The 17,975-nt window shown below is 37.7% G+C and overlaps 1 protein-coding gene across 16 annotated transcripts in view; it reads right to left on the reverse strand.

Moving 5' to 3' along the window:
* Positions 1-17,975, reverse strand: part of DLGAP2 (DLG associated protein 2) — a 457,096-nt gene that overhangs the window by 138,341 nt on the left and 300,780 nt on the right. For 5 of the 16 annotated variants that reach the window (XM_027892453.1, XM_027892454.1, XM_027892456.1 and 2 more), the window contains exon 4: positions 17,287-17,406. The exons of the other annotated variants lie outside the window; for them this stretch is intronic. The gene's annotated coding sequence lies outside the window, so the exon portion shown is untranslated. The remainder of the gene's footprint in view (positions 1-17,286; positions 17,407-17,975) is intronic. 16 annotated transcript variants of the gene reach the window in all.

Raw genomic sequence — 17,975 nt, forward strand, 5'->3', positions numbered from 1 at the left:
GGGTAGGCCGTTCCAATGCCTGATTACCCTCTCTGTAAAGAATTTCTTCCTAACATCTAACCTAAACCTCCCCTGGCAGAGCTTGAGCCCGTGTCCCCTTGTCCTATTGTTGGTTGCCTGGGAGAAGAGACCAACCCCCACCTGGCTATAACCTCCCTTCAGGTAGTTGAAGGGAGTGATGAGGTCACCTCTAAGCCTTCTCTTCTCCAGACTAAACAACCCCAGCTCCCTCAGCCTCTCCTCATTGGAGATAGCACATACCCCATGTGCTTCCAAAATTCTTTTGAGAATCTTGCTTGGGATCCTGGCCTGAAACATTACTGCCTCACCTTCATCCAAATTCTCTATGTGATGAGCAGTACACAAACACTTGTAGTGAAATCTTGTAAATTTAATAAAATGTTACAAGTTAAGGTTTAAACTACAGTTATTCATACTTAAGATGCTTCCTTAACACTCTTTGCTGCTGTTGTCACCAGTGCCTCAGTAATGTAAGTACCTTTGTTTAACATCAACTTGGGAGTTCACTGAGTCTCATTTAAAACCTAGAAACATTGATGGGACTATTTTCATTCATTTTAGCTTTCTTGGGATCAGACCTGTAGAATTTAGCCATATAATGATTCTGCTTCTAGAAATAATCACTTATCAGCTCATCTGGAACAGTACTCAAATGCAGAATAAGATAATATCTGTATCTGAAATACTCAATTCCAAAGACACTTTGAACTGAAGTGGAAACAGCTGCATAGCCAGAAACATCCAAGTATACTGACTAAATACTAATCGTGTACTGGAAGCATACCGTTTTCAATGAGAATTACATGAATGCAATTCATTAATATTCATGATTACCACATGTATTATTAGTATAATTAAACCCATTCGTATATCCATAGCCATGGCTTTGGATAGGTGGACTACCCATTATGGTGAATGCAAAATCAGCTGGACAGCTGGGTTTGCAGTGTTGTGAGGACTGATAAAAAGCTCGGCCAGTGGCTGGATAGTAGTGGCATCTCCACACATAAAACTGGGGTCAGTTGATTAATACCTTCATTAATGTCCGGGGCGGGTGGTGGGGTCTACCATCAGCAACAGTATCGGTTTAGGGGGAAAGGTCAGCGAGACAGCTGTTAGTACCGCTATTCAGCAGAACCTGATGGACTAGAGAAAGAGGCTGATAATAAACTTGAGGTGTGCAAAATAAATGCCAAGTCTTGCCTCTGGCATATGACAGCCTCTTGCCTCAGCTGAGCTGGTGGTCAGTTGATTCCAAGGCAGCTTTGTAGAAAAGGATTAGGATTCCTTGTGGATAACGAGGTGAATATGACTTAACTGGGCACCCTTGAAGGCTGTCAAGTATTGGACCAAGTTTTCTAGAAAGGCTGCAGATATCTCTGTCCTTGGAGATGTTCAAAATTGACTTTACAGGGCCCTGAGAAACTCCAGGTTGGCATTGCTTTGAATGGGACCTAGACCTGAAGTTCTGCAGAGCTCCCTTACAATTTGTATTATTTTGTGATTCTAGATTTTAGCATTCTGTTTATAAAAACATGGAATACTACATATTTACACTGATTGCAAAAGTATTAGCTCTCTTGCATATTACATCAACCTGTCTCCATCTTTTATGAGTGAATAGAGTTGTACTTGAGTATTCTTTTGTAGCGTCATATTGTATTCAGTTTTCACTTCATGAAATTAATACAGCATATTTTTCATTCTTAAAGCAAAAAATAATTTTGCAAGTCTGACACTGCAACAATGAAAGTACAGCATGCTCATAAGCCAGATATTTTCAGCTAAGAAGATATTTTCTAGCATCTGTTTTACATGATTTAGTGACTACCTTCTGCACAGACATAGCGCACCATTTGTAGCATATGCTCTTTGCACAGTTTATTTAATGAATAGATTGGTTTCTGTTCATTTGATAATTCAAATTTACTTGTCTTAAAAAAATGAATTTTTATACCCCAAGAAAATATTACCTTCCAGAACTTGACTTGGTTTATAAAATGGCATTTTTTTGACAGTACTATGCAATTAAAGGGCACATCACTGAGTGCACACGGCTACCTGAAACATTAAAATTCCCCTGCTAATTGGCCTGTTTTCCAGTGTATGTCTTCATGACACTATGCTTGCCATGTTTTTCTTAAAACTGCTTTTTAGGATCCCATGGATTTTTATTACTTGCAGACTAAATATGTGGCTGTGCTTTAGTTAACCTGAAGCCTGTGAAGAGAAATTAGAGACTGTGTTGTAGCTTGGAGACAGTAAAGTTATTTGCTATGGAGATATAATATGTGCTTGTGTTCATGCCACAGCATCTGTATAAATATCAAGCTTGTACTCTCCTGTATATTGACAATTTTCTGGCTCTGCAGGTTATTCCTTGTGTCAGTCACTCAAGTTCTGGGTATCAATTTTCCTGCACTTCCTTTTCCCCTTGCTTTGTCTCCTTTTGTCTTTCTGATTTGCAACAGAAAACAACACATGAACATAAGGTATTAAATGACACAATGTTGTCTTTGGTTTTCTTGATAGTTATTGTTGCAGTTTTACCATAACTCATTCTAATTGTCCTTCATGCAATTAAAATAAAATTTATTTTATAAGAGAGGGAGTCTCAATACCTTCTAGGAAGTGCTGATTCTTTAATACCAGTATGTACTGATTTAGCACAGTAACAACACCCAACAACTGAATTTCAGACATTATGTGTATTCAAATAAAAACAATAAAAATAAACACCATCTTTTTCTCCTAAGTGACAGGGTTGAAAACAGACATTCCCAGAAGCACTGCTACTGAAGCTCTCTACCACTGAACCATTTGCTGAAGCTCCTCATTCTCTGAGCTCTCCTATTTTGGATGAGAGTTTTTCTTTAGTAAAACTCTACATTAGAATTCAAATAAAGTGAGCTTTAATTCAGCTGCAGTGGTGCTTTTCCTTGATTCTGAGGAATTATAATGTCTCTGCTGAGAAAGAAAGTACCAACTGAGATTAAATTTGACAGAACCATATTGATAACCATCCTTCAATGGCCTTCCTTATCTCAATTAGATTTCAAAGGTGGAACAGGAAGAAAGTGATGGTTCTGGACCTTCTAAATAGGATATATTTCACTGCGCAGATTTTGAAAGTTGATGGAACATTAGGGTTAGTTTATTTGAAATACAGAGTTCTGATTTTCTCTCTTTACAGAGTTTATTTTTACCACACCAGTCATTCAAATACATCTCATTCACCTGGTGATGGTACCTAAGGCAACACAATTTGAGATCATAGCTTTCCCTCTGAGCACATGTCCAAATCCTGAAACATAAATACTCCAAAGACAAAAATAACTTAACACATTTGAACATTCAGTTTCTATGGAGACAAATAAAAGTAAAATGTCTAATGTGAGTTCTTATTCAGCCTGATGCTTTACAGATTAGAAGCACTTCATTAAGCCTTAGAGACAGATATTATTCCATAAATAAATACATAAAATAATAAAAAAGAACCACCCCAAATCCCACGTCCTCTGTTTCTGATATGCACTTGTATATTCAAATTGTGTAAGGATTACCTCTGGAAGCGAGTTCCTGTTTTTCCATTTCCACCCCACATTACAGCCTTATTGATAGACTTGAGATATTGTTTGTGTCATTTTCAATAGAAAAATCTTTCTGTTGAAATATGAGAAATCTCAAAGCTTAGGACTTTGAGGCTTCTAGCCTTCACTCCAAGTGTTTAGAGAATAATGGCTAGAGACTTAACTGCTACAGATGCCTGATGCTGCTAGGTCAAAGTAATGAATCTTACATGGCTGACCTTTTAAGCCAAGATCAGCAAAAAAAGGCTTGAAAAGCACAGTAGCATGATTAGAGTTGTAGAAGTACTCGTGAGATTTCTCTCAGGCAGTTGGACACAGAGCCCACTTTTAAAAGTGCATTTTAAATGGCACTCTATTCAGTCTTAAAGATCATATTTGAAGAGGTGTTGTTCACAATTATCATCAGTTTTAATGCTGCTTTCTAAATCCTGTGCTTCTGCAAGCCTTATTAGTTAGCTTAATGTCTCAGTAAGCTCTTCCTTCTCACAAACCGCAGGTGAAATACAACGTGATGTTTTCAGTACTGAGGGTTTCTGTCAAGCTTTTTGCTAAAGCACAAGCTTCAGTGATTATGCCTCAGCCAAATTCCAAGCAATAGCCATGCAAGTCATCATTAGCACAGCACTGGGCTTCAACTCAGTTCCTGGCAGGGCTTTATTAGCTCCGTACTGTATCACATTAAATATGGCTGCAAGGTTTTTTGGCCTGAATCTTGTTTGCAAATGACCAGCTCAGAGCCTGAGCTGAATGGCTAAAAATAAAGACATCTAGAAGAGCCATGAATTACAGCAGGGGAGCCAGCTTTGACCATCTTAAGTTAACCTAACTCACTTGTTTTTATACTGTTAAACCTATTTATCTACCAAAGTATCTGCCAAATGTTTTGTGTTAGTAAAGACCATATATCTGCTTTGCTAAAATTTATTAGGCACTGTCTTTGTGCCTGAAAAGGACAAAACAGCTGCATAAAGCTGGGTTCAATGGACAGAAGTTCCACTGCCTACTGAACCAACTAATCCCAGTGCAGAGACAAGCAGGAGCAGCATCATAAGTGTTCCCGAGTGGAGGCTAACAGCAGTGAAATCCCTCACATCTGCCTTGGGCAGCTGCAAGGTCTGTGCCTGTTCACTACCTGCTCATGTGGCTTGGCGCCAACATGAGCTGTTCCCCCCAAGTCCTCTTTCAATTGTGTTTCCAGTGCTTGTTACCAACACTGTGTTCATTTCAGCCTCCTTTACTGGCAATGAGTGTCCCTAACAACACTTCAGACACTGTATTCTCACTTATCAATGCCTGCATTTTTGCTGTTGAGGGTTTGTTATGATGCAGACCCACCCAAGGAAGTTCTATACACACTGTCCTCTTTTTTTATGTCTATAGATGCCTACCCATGGCACTGTGCTATGGAGATTTACCACTCCAGTAAATATTAATTTAGGGATCTCTCACCTCCATTTACCACTGTATCATTACTATTAGTTTTCTGCAAACGCCATTTCACTACATATTCTCATAGTCTTATTAATATACACTTTATTTGTTCTCCCGCATAGAATTATAAGAAGATCTGACTTGTGCAATCAGGTTGTTGATTGGTCTGGCAGTTTGCAAATTCCCCACCAGCTAACTGAACTCAACTGCTGATTTTAAAAAGGAATTGAGAATTACTGGAGATAATTTGTGAAAATCAGAAAATGAGTAGAGAAATGCACAATAGTGACTCCACTAAGGCAGAAACCAAGTGCCCAAATGGCACATGGGTATTAGGTGGGCAGTGTTCACACAGTTGAAGGGCAGCAACAACATTACTACTGTATGGGCTGTTATGTGGGACAGTAGAGGAATACTGGGAAGGAGGGGGTAAAAAGTCAGACAATGAACGCAATTCATGGGACATTAGACTTCAGTATTTCCATTTGCTTACACAGAAACTTATTTTGTGCCTATTATCATGCTCATCAGTTATCCTAATTAATTAAGACTTGACTATACTTAATACCTTATCAATTCTTATGAAGAGTAGTTGATGGAAAAATAATTTTACTTATCATTCACTAAAACCCCAAAAAGAGATTTATGTTACTTGGCTACAATTTTACCAAAACAGTTCCAAGTACTTTAGAAGCCTGAACTTACCTTGCATGCTTATTTGGCTCAACAGGAGAAAGACTCAGCTGCCTGAATGAATCCTAGCAAACACTGCTGATAGCCAATAAAGTGGAGTGGAGATAGTGGAGATAAAGTGCTATTGAGGAATAGGCTGCTATTCATCTAATCTTAAAACAGACATCTTCAATTGGTCTGATGGACCATATCCTGAAAGTATTTGCTTCCCTCCATTTGCTGTAGAGTCTGGGGTAACTAGCTTTAACACAGACTCCTACAGTGTAGTACAGTATGTCTTAGAGTCAAGTGGAATGAATGTTACCTTAGAAATTCAAATGTAGAATCAGATAATGTACAAATAAATCATGTCAAGGATCCCACAGTGAAATTCTTTAAAAGGAAAAACAAAACAGGGAAATCTCATTAAATCCCAGCCGATTCCACCCCCTCCCCCACCCCCCAAATTAAACCCAAGGATTACTTTTTTTTTCCCCAAAACCTCTTGTTCTGTATCTCCAATGCAGTAAAACAGACAGGTTGAACAGTTAGGCTAACATTAGAGTCAGGCACACTAATCACTACTTGGAAGCAGAGATCTTCCCTGCTGTCTCCTCTTCCAAATGCACTTTTTCTGTGAGACCCAAATTTGGTAGCTGATAGCACAAACTTTCACAATGGTCTGTGGCATACTGCAAAGAAATACCCATAGTCCCTTCTTTCCCCAATCCTTTGCACCTCCTGTAACTGAACCTTGTCAGTTTTAACCCAGTCCATTCTGCCTCAACCGAACACACTGAATAGTTGTCTATGATTTAGCAAGAGTTAAAATTATCTTCTAGAAAAAAGCAGTGAAACTGCAAAGCAAAACAAATATGACAACCAATTCTAGATGGTAGTTACTAACAATAATAATCTTGAATACTTATGTTGACTATTTCCTACCCTGAACCCATTCAGGAGGTGACTCATACATGTAGGGACACTAACTCACACTTACACCGCAATGCCTAACAAGTCTATGAACCCCTGCGCTGATTCACCATCTGACACACTCCACTGCACACGTCTGCAACCTGCTCCACAGATTATCCAGAGCTGAAGTTGCTCAGTGTGGGCTGAGCTTTCCTATTGCTGAGTAACTTCAAGCTTGGAGGCCAGGGCACAAAAGGTGGGAAGGCCACTGCCCTCCTCTTCCGCACACCCACATGGGTGCAGGTTGTGGAGAGGCTCACATTCAGATCTGCAAATGCTGAAGTAAGAGCTTCCAGCATCCACACTCTTGCCGCAGGCTGTACTTCTCCACTGCCTAACGTATGGAAATCAGCTTCCAGAGCTGACCTACTTGCTCCAAGGAGGGCCCTGTGGAGTCAGTCCCCCAGCTATGCTCGTACTTACTTCCGTGCCAAAGTCTGGTAATGAAAACCCAGGCAAATCAGCAGTGCAATTTTTAAGGATTTTGAACTTAGTATCAGGGTTTGAGAGCAATAAGAGTTGCCTTAACAATCCAGAAGGAAGTTGTTCTAAGGCTGGTTTGGAGTGCCTATAGATTCATAAAACTTCTATTTTTCCTATTTTTTAGAAATATTATGGAAAAAGTTTAAGACAGCAATAGCTTATACTTCTATCTTGTCCTAACATGCCCAAAACCTTATCTAGCATTCTTTGCATATCCAGCACTGATGGGAAAATAGGTTAGACTTCAGCTACGTAACTACAAAAAAAATCTCTAATACCCCAAACACCTCTATTTCTAAAATTTGCTGTCGTGCAAATTGACTAACATTTTGGTATCCACTTGAAAGAGCTTCTATTCACAAAATGTGCTTTTTTTTCTCAATAAATAAAAGAGATGACTTCAAAGTCATAAAAAACTTGAAACATTCACATAATCTCGTCCCTAATTCTTATTGCAGACATGCCTCCTATTGCATAACATATGTGTTGGAGAGGTTTGCAAAAGTTTATGCAAAGTGTATGCAATATTTTAAAGACTAAGCACTAAAATACAGAAGAAGAGGTCAAGAAAACAGACAAGCTATGATATTAAACAGCAAAATAAGAACACACTACATAACTTTTTAGTTTATGATGAGGGAATAATGTAACATCTATTCAAAGCATGAAGTTCGGTAATATCGTTACAATGTGTGACAGTCTACAAACAGAGCTATAATCCACCTTGGCAGAAGTTAGTGCATCAGGCAAATCCTGACCTGGGAGTCCTGCCACTTTCTTAACTGGAACAGTAACTGGGTTTGTCTGAAAGAGTGAAATGTATTCCTCATTTTAAATTGTACCAATGGATAACAGAAAAATCAGACAGAGCAGAAAGACTGCAGAAACAACTGGAAAATAAATGCAGTCAAAGACAAGTTCCTGCTGACAAAACTAACTAAATCGAAAGGGATAAGATCATGCAAGGAAAGGTGTTTATGAGTCCACACAGGAAGGGCTGTAAAGCTTTTATTTTAAAAATATGTCAGAGTATTCTGAGCTAGAACTTCAACATATTTTCAGAACGCTCCATAGATATTAGAGAGTGAGGATGAATGGGGTCATCCTCCTGGTGCATGGGGGAGAGAAATGGCAGAGCATTTCTCAGTCACTCTGAAGTGTCACGGCTCAATTAAATTCAAAGGCATTACAATAATATACACCAAGGGAGGAACTGCCCCCAGTTCTGTGCAGGCTCTAGCAGGGATAACTCAGTTATCTGATGGCTACAGAAGAAACAAGTGCAATAGTCAGAATGAGACAATGTCTCTGCACACATGAATACTTGCTCAGGATTATATCTGTATGGGCTCTATTTACGTGTTGTGCTGGTTTTGGCAGGAGTAGAGTTGATTTTTGTCACAGTAGCTGGTATAGAGCTAGGTTTTGGATTTGTACTGAAAATAGTGCTGATAATACAAGCATATTTTTGTGTTGTTGATCTGTGCTCGCACAAAATCAAGGCCTTTTCTGCTCCTCACCCCAACCCACCAGTAAGGAGGCTGGGGGTGCACAAGGAGTTGGGAGGGGACAACAACTGGGATATCTGACCCCAACCAACCCAAAGGATATCCCACAACACATGGTGTCATGCTCAGCATAAAAAGCTAGGGGAAGAAGGAGGAATGGGGTTGACATTTGGAGTGATGGTGTTCATCTTCATGAATCACCGTTACCCTGCTTTCTTGGAGACAGCTGAATGACGTGCTGAATGAATTATTTGCTTTGCTTTTGGGTGCAGCTTTTGCTTTACATATTAAACTGTCCTAATCTCAACCCACAAGTTTTCTCACTTCTACGCTTTTGATTCTCTCCCCTTGGAGGGAAGTGAGCAAGCGGCTGCACGAGGCTGTGCTGCTAGTTAGGGTTAACCATGACACATGTAAATAAAAGAGGCCTGGGCCATCACACTGGCCTCCAGGCAGGCTGACACTACACAGCTCTTGCTTGGACCACTGAAATCCTTTATCCCTTCTTCCACTTTCACAATTATGATGCCTGCATCAAAACTGTTTTTTGGGAAAGATGCATGGCCAGCCTTAGTTCTTGAAACATAACCAGGCACACGCAGAAGGAATGTGCTGGCACTTAACTATGTAGGTGGCCCCATGCCAGCAAGGAGACTCAGAGCCCAACTCACTTCAGTTTACTGTGGCAGATGCAGTCATAGGCACTGGATAGTACGGTTCACTAAACTGGTACAGCTGAGATTCAGACCAGATGTGTAAAAAAGGAAGGTTTGATCAAAGAAAAGGGACAGGAAAAACATTTTTTATTACTACTTATCTTTCCCTCTGGTACTGGAACAAAGATCCTAGCAATGACCCACAAAATGCATGATGGCACACTGTGCAAGTCTGGTGTTAGTGGATGCCTTGCTTGCCCAAGGAATACCCTTGCTCTGTGATTTCTTTGAGATGAAGACAGTACAGCACCTCCATGTTCAGAAAAAAATTGCTTTCATCTCATAATATTTATCTACTTGTCTTGGATAACATGCTTAACATAGTATTCCAGGGAAACTATCTTTTGCCTGTCTTGCTTCTGGTCTCTTGCAGATAGATAGTTCTCTGTTTATTTAGCAACTACATAATTCGATAAAATAATGGTGAAAAAAAGAGTTTCAAATTCCAATTTGTAATTTCAAGACAAATATAACACTTAAGTAAGAAATAAACAGTTCCAGTGGGTGCATCTTGCATGGTGTGGAAAGTGTTACAAGAAAGCAAGTAATTCTCTGCTGGAAGAAAACAAAATTTTTGCTGGATTCAGTGAGAAGGTCTTATAAGATGTAGCAGGAAATGAAGTTTTGGATAAAACTCATGAGGGCTTGGGCTACACTTTTGAAGCCTATTCTAGTATTGATTTTTTTGGGCTACATCTCAAATAAAAAAATGATATAAAGGTGATACTAAAAGTAGGCAGGTAGAGTCTTAATCACAACATGCATAATAAACAATGTTTGCTTTGAATGATTTGCATTTTCCAGTAACTATATATATTTAAACCATCCACAATGGGGATATAAATTATATTTAAAGGTTGAGATCTTCCCAATTATGTTGCAATTCAAAAATTGCCCAGTTAATGACAATGAAAGATATTTCTACGGAATTATGTATTATTTCATCATTTGCTCTTGGGGATTACTGCCCAATATGGTCACTAAATCAAAGGAAAAAACCTGAGGGTGGATGAAGTAGAAACATTGCTCTATTAGAGTAAGAAGTCATAAGTGTTGTAGCTCAAGTGCTTACATAAAAATTTGTGCGCTACCATTTCCATAGCAACAGGCAACATAATTTAGCTAAGATAGCTGCTTACCATTCTAGGCACTTCATTGTCATTTTAATTTACAAAACACAAAACTACGTCTTCTAAGACTCTAACGTGGTAAAGAGGCAAAACACTGGAAATACTGAGGAAGACATAGCTTTTCTTTCAGATGCAGGACAATAAAATACTTCTTTCTCTTCTGACCTGTATTTCATGGGATTCTCTACCATCTTCAACCCACCATATACTAATTTAGTTCTCCTTATGGTGCACGAGATCCAGTGAAAGACACCTGAGGCTGGCCTGTCTCTGTGTTAGTCTGATTCTTTCTGGAATGTGCAGAAGCAGCTTCTTCATGGCAGATTCCCTCTTTCTGTCTTTCTTCCCCTCAGTTAGCAGAATAAGATTCTCTTCAATGCAGAGAGTCAGCACAACATATCTGGGGCACCTGTTAAATCTCATATTGAGCCTACACACAGTTACTAATTTAACACACTGCTGACATGCTTCTATAGTCATAAGTCTTTTGCTTCCCCAATGGTGATTTTTTTTTTATTAATCTGAATCACTTTAAAGTGCTTTTTAAAAACATTTGGTTTGGTAGCTTTAGGGGGAAAAAAAAAAAAGTCTGGGAAAATTTTTAATATGGGAACTTACAGAAACACCAGAACTAATATTCTCCCTAAAGTTACCCTGAAATTTCACACTTGAGTACCTGTAATCTAAATGGAAAGATCACGGGGAGCACCATCAATTTCTCTCTACTGGAAGTATAGGATTGCAGCCTGCAATCTTTGCCTTGCAAAGAATAACGTCTCAGACTATTTTCTCAGTGAGGTTGGAAGAATTTCTTCTGAAGGAGAGATCTGATTGATGTCAGCAAATGAATCATCACCTGTCCATGGGAAATGGACGCTTTTGAAAGCAAGCTGTATTGACCACTGCATTTGATAGACTCCGTAATGAAGTGATGGCTGTCTCTGAAGTTGTACTCAGCTGAGTCCCTGACAGGAACCCTAAGGCACTCCCCTCTTCACAGATTTTCCTTACTATACAAATATGCAAAAGGCAAAAACATTAAGATTTTAACTTCATCACTGAGAATTAATTATGCATGATATTAGGATGCAGATAATTTATCTGACTTCTACGTTATTTTCCCATTTTGGCAAGTTGAACAGTGCACCAAAGACAGGACATGATAAAGGCAGCTGGAAAAGTAGCTGGAGTACAAACATTTGTCCTGTGGGTACATAACACGAAAATTTCACTGGAGCAATTAAGGGATCAAGTGTAAGATAAAATACATGCCACTTATGAACTCCACCTAAAAAAACCTATAAAACATAAGCATGGCAGCTACCTTCTTTTTTCCAACTACCATGCAATGCATGCCTTTTTACAGACAAAGATCCTATGACATGGAAAAATAGTCCTCTGCTTCTACATCCATCTAAACAAATACACAGAACTTGACTGTTATTTCATTTAGACAAACTGAGTACGCATGATCTAGCACTTTGATGAAGGGCTTCAGTGTTTAGCTGATATGAAAAGAAAAAAACATTACACCTACCAGAGTAATTATTACAAGAGTATTTTTATCCTGCAGTTGAACAGATGCAATAAATGAGCATTACTGAAATAGTGCATTAAAATCACAAGTCACTGATCTTGATAGGTAAGTCTTACACTACCAAATACATAATTTACGGTTAGAGGAATCACAACCATACTTAGCCAGAGGTAGAAACAACTATGGAAAACATCAGCTACTATTATCTCTGGTCATAATGATCACTTCCTTGGCGGAGACCTGAATCAGGAAACAGTTCTAGAACTATGTCAAAAATAAAATTTAAACTATATCGACAATTTTATTTTGAAATAGTAAAGAGCGCTTATGGTATTTTAGCTTTGAGATGGTAATTTAACATTTTCATAAGAATATGTTTATATAGCAGTATGATTTATTTCTGTTAAAAATCTTGTAACAGCAAAGAAATATTTGGCTCATGATCTATGCAATACATTAAACTACTGTGCAGAATTTGTTGGTTGATAAAGTATTATCTAAACATCTATTCTTGGGATAGTTTTTGTGATTCACAACTGAAACTTCTCATTTCAAAAAAAGCAAAAATATTTAAAAAATATAATTATAAATTTAAAAATAATGAGTTGATATTACTTTATCAAAGATTATTTTCTCTAAAATCATACTTAAAAAATTACATCTACAATATAATTTATTATTTTAAAATCTTCCTTGTTGCATACAGCAAACAACTAAAATTCATTAAAAAGTGCCACTTGATCACTTAATTGGCCACTGAGGATCATAATGGTCATGATTCATATTGCATCCTGTAAACCACACACATATATATATATATATATGTGCTACAGGCTGTCCTAAACATAACTAAGGACTAACACTGGACAGTACATAACCACAGTAAATGATTCCTCATCAATGTGGTATTTCATATTTGTCTATTTTAAGAAGCTACTACCTGAAAATTTAAAAAATATTTTTGATATTTAGCTGTCAAAAAAGTCCACATTTAATCCATATCAAAAAGAGGAAATTAAAGGAGGCAGGTTTTAAATGAGGAGTCAAAGTTTGCAAGAAGTCAAGGTTTAACTATCAACATGGTTGTCCTCTTTTCAGTTTAAGATCTAAATTATCCTCCTCACAGATTTGTCTTTGGCTATATATCCAATTTAATACCTTTCTTCATATGAGTTCTTGTGGTCTCAGGAATTCGCTTAAAACATCTGAATATATTTCTTTTAGGAGACTTTAACATTTCAGAGTTTTCATTTGACCTGTTTCCCTCAACACTGTGAAGTGCTGGGGCTATTTAAGATGTTCTGAATCATAATAGGTTCCAAACAACTTCCAGCAGCATCACAGTCTAAACACAGAGCAAGAACAGTTGAATGACAGTTTAGAAAAATTGCTGCCTTAATAGAACACTGGGGAAAATATGACAAACCCAATATCATAAATATTGTAGCCCTTGCTGCTCTCAAATAATCACGTTTCAGATATTTCGAAAAAGAAATGTTTAATTAAAGAAGAATCAAGTAATGACTTCATGTATTTGTAAATGAGATACATTATATACCTCTACAGTATCTAGTAGAGTCCAAATAAATTTATTTATTTCTTTATTTAAATTCATTTTAATTCTGTTTGGTGGTAATGAACAAGGTACATAATTACTCTAACTCATCCTGTATCCCTAACATGAAGTACCCCAGAGCATTTAAGCCCAATAATTAATACATATCAAAAGAATGAATTAAAAGTACAACTAAAAATTAATCATTAACTTGACATTAAACAAGATCAAGAATTGTGCAGAACTCATTGTGATTTTGTATAACTCATGTTATATAAATGACTAAGAAATTACTAGTAGTACCTGCTGTACCTCTATGCCAAGAGCTCTTTATACAGTTCTTGTTGAACAAACATATATCATAGTGAAGAACCGAAGAAATGCGTCTAAGTAGTCCTAAAGAGTTAAATAAACTCATATGGCAAAGCATCAGCATTATATGTCTCTGTGAGACTCCTAATTTCAAAGGAGTATATACCTCATTCACTTCTGAAATTACCTCATTTTCAAGAAAAGTTTGTATCACTTTCATTTTTACTTTTTCATATAGTTAAGTGGAAAATAAACAGGTGAAATTGAGGATATATTGAGAAATAAACATTTGAATACATGAATGGAATGAAATTCACTCAACTGTCAATTCCTGCATGATTAGTAATTTTCATCTGTTTTCCCTTCTTTGGGGAAAACCTTTATGACTGAGTCTGTGCTCTGGAGCAGGGACACACCATGCTGTGCACACCCCAGCTGAGCTTCCCCAAAACACATGCTGTCTGTATCCAGATCCCAGGAAAGGTTTGCTCAATGATGTGCAATCCTCATTGTTTAAAACGCAAAAGAGGCAGGCTCCAGAGCAACCCAGGCTGGAAACATATGAGCTGTTTTGGACCGGGAGCCTGAAGGAGCTCAGAAATAAAAAAAAGAAATAAATTTCAATCAATTTGAAATAATTTTTTCATATCCCCCAGTGCAAATTCACATAGCAGTCTTTTCATGTTGGTATATAATGCTTGGTTTTCTACCTGCAGGTTTATCTGGAAAACTGGTATTTTGAACATCAAGACCATGAATAGTTAAATCCCATTTATGACTAAGGGCAACAGAAGCACAGGATACACATCAGCTTTCTCTTCATGGTTTTTACTTGAGGCAAAAAAGTCAAGACAAATACAGAACTGTAAGAAAGTAACCGAACTAAGAGAGTTAGGAAGTTGGATAAGACCTATACTAAATGAAGTATAATAAATGAAAGACAGCTCATTTTTAGTTTATGATTCTGTCCATTTAATTTTATCTAAGCTCAAAGGGACCTCAACTGTGAGTGAACCTTTATACTTGTTTTGTTTACTAGCTCATCATATTCCATCCCCTTATGGTTTGATGGCTTTCATTTTATGTGTTTTTTTTCCTTGATTGTTTGTCTGTGGTTTTTATTTGATTTTTGCTTTTTGTTTGTTTGTTTTAATCAAGCTTGTATTCAGACTAAGCTGAAAGATCTTGCTCTTTTTGAATATCAAAAAGAATGTTACTAAAGTTCAGTATAAAGGTTAAGAAAAAAACCCCAACATTTTGCCAGACTTAATTCGCTGAGCAACCATTTCCCTGGATCAAATCAAGATCACAGCTAGCCAAAAACATTTGCAAAGTCTTATTTTCTCCAAATTTGTTCCTTAAAAATCTGTCAGCTCTAATCAAATACATTGTACTTTGATATTCTGTTGTTGATACTCTTGTACTAAATTCCAGTCAGTGTTATTTGTTCTAAGCTATCCATTTTTCATTAACATTCTACCAATCTTACATATGTGTTGCACAAAGGCAGAGAAAAAGGATATGAGACTTTCTTTGCTTGTGACTTAATACAACTGTAAGTGCAAATAATATGGCTGAGAAGACACTTGCAGATGAACTTCTATCTCAAGTACAACACCTCAGTACTAGAGTAATGAATGAAATGTCCATTTAAGTTTTTGACCCAGCAGATCTGTGAAAAAGAAAGTGCCTAGTTCAGCAGCCATTAACTAACTCGTGAAATGATGTTCATTATATAAATAAAGTGTTATTTCTTCTGGAAAATGAGCAGGTCACTAACCAACCACCTTATGGCATACTTATTAGATACACCCAGGAATTAGAATGGATACTTTGTGTTCACATTTGATTAGCATTTGACACCCTCTTTCCAGAGAAACACTTCCCACAGGAATGCACGTGCTGAATTCCTACCATAGTTGAGCTGTACAAAGACCTGAGAATGCTCATTCTACTTACCTCTATCTTAGGTTTATTGACAGTGCTGAAGACAACAGTCTTTTCCCTAGACTATGAAACGACTTACAGAAATAAAAAGCCCCTAACATTTTGAAGTTGAAATCTAGCATTACCTTGCCCACAATGAAGAACTGTTTGAATAAATAACCAGCCAGTTTTGTGCCTGAGGTATTTCATAAAACCTCAAGCCTGTTTAGATGAATTGCAACAAAACAGCATTCATCTTTAACAAAATGAAAAACAAAGTCTGTGGATCTCACTGAAGAGTTTGGGTACCTTGTGGCTGTAGTACAGAACAGAGAAAACTGCACTGCAAAGCAGAATTAAAAGAAAATTAGACATGGAGGGAGAAGGTGCATTTGGATTACCTACTGTAAATCCGGAACAGAAATTCACAGGTGTGCTTCACAGGCACTGGAAATCAAAGCAGTCAACTGCTATTAACTACCTCCTCTGTGCTAAAGGTACATTCCTAATCTTATAAATGAGTTCATAAAAGATATTAGGTATAGACGTAGTTTGAGGGATGCATTTGAATGGGCTTTGAAGTCTCTGTCTTTTTTTAATCCCGCTCCCCAAAAATACATACTGGCTAATCCTCCTTCCTTTTTTGGAATAATGATCACCCAAAACTCAGTGCCCACCCTGGTAGGATCAGATTGAAAACAGCTGGATTTCATGTGCTGCTATAAGAGCACTCCCTTCCACCATAAACCTCATGATAGCCACATCAAACTGGGGAAAAAACGTTCATTCCTATTCTATCAGTTATATTTTGGGATCACCATTTGGTTTGTTGGACACAGGCAATCAGTGTAACCTGAACTGGAGCTAAATCCTTAAAAAAGGAGAATGAGAAAGGTGCTGTTATGGACAAATAAGAAAGTACTTTACCTCTATATACAGCATTTATGGAATTCTACATGAATAAATTCTCATAGCTTTTGAAAAAAAGGGAGAGAGTTCCTAGGACAGCTGTCAGAAAACCAGTCTTACAGTGTGAGCCTTAAAGAATACAACATATGAAATTTACCAGAACAAAAGTTGAAAGGTACCTTGACTACTGTATATAAACTTTTAGTAGTCATAGGGGTGATAAAAGTGACAGTCTATGGAAAAGATCAGGTTTGCAGATCAAGGCAATAAGTTCATCAGGCCAAGTGGCACAGCCAGAATACGGCCACCAGTTTCTGTGCGCAGAGGCCTTTCAATAGGTCACTGCGAAGAGTTTTTCATAGACACTTGTTCAGAAAACAGATGAAAAAGGGAGAATTTTCAGTCTTGCTGACAAAGGCATAGCAAAAGGAAGACTGGCAGCTGAAATAAGACAAATTCAACCTTTCCATAACATTGCAATTTCCTAGCACTAAGGGTAATTAAATATTGGAACGGCTTACCAGGGGAGCTGGTGGACTCGCCATTGCTTGGAGCTTTAGGACGAGATTACATATCATTGTAAAAGAGATGCTTTAATCCAGCTTCTGGAAGTTCTCAACATGCCCATAACACTTGCAGCTCTGCATTAAGACAATGACTATAATCAAATCTCATACTTTAGGGTTTCAGCTGATCAACTGCAAGGGTTATAAAGAATTTCTTTTTTCCTTTCACATAAAAACCAGACAGATACTTAGGTGTGGTTTATATTCTGATCTGTCTCTGTAGTAGAAAAGATTGTCCACATTTACAGGAAATACAGGTGCAGCTGATGCAGTGGCCAGTGGTGATAGGGAAAGTACTTTTTCTTAGACTGAAATTCACCAAGCAGTCATATCCAAATGGGAGCTCATATGAATTTAAAGTAATCCAGATGGATGCAAACCACCTCTGCCCTGGAACATGTGTGATTAGGTCAGTGCAGAACCAGGTTTAATTTGTCTGCCCTGCTAAGGGCCTGGCAGTAGCACCCACTCAGCATTTCACTGACGCAGCTACAGAGCACTGGTCAGGGATCAAATGAAAAACTATTGGATCACCATGCCCTTAGAGGTATCATTAATGAATCCTGCTGGATTAGGTCAAAGGGTGTGCTTTTCCCAAGGTGAGATATATAGCAATCTCAAATCAGTTTGTTTTGTGTTTGCTC

The sequence above is a fragment of the Empidonax traillii genome, unplaced genomic scaffold (assembly GCF_003031625.1).
Source record: "Empidonax traillii isolate 1590-97213 ecotype Southwest subspecies unplaced genomic scaffold, ASM303162v1 scaffold352:size1026972, whole genome shotgun sequence".
NCBI lineage: Eukaryota > Metazoa > Chordata > Aves > Passeriformes > Tyrannidae > Empidonax > Empidonax traillii.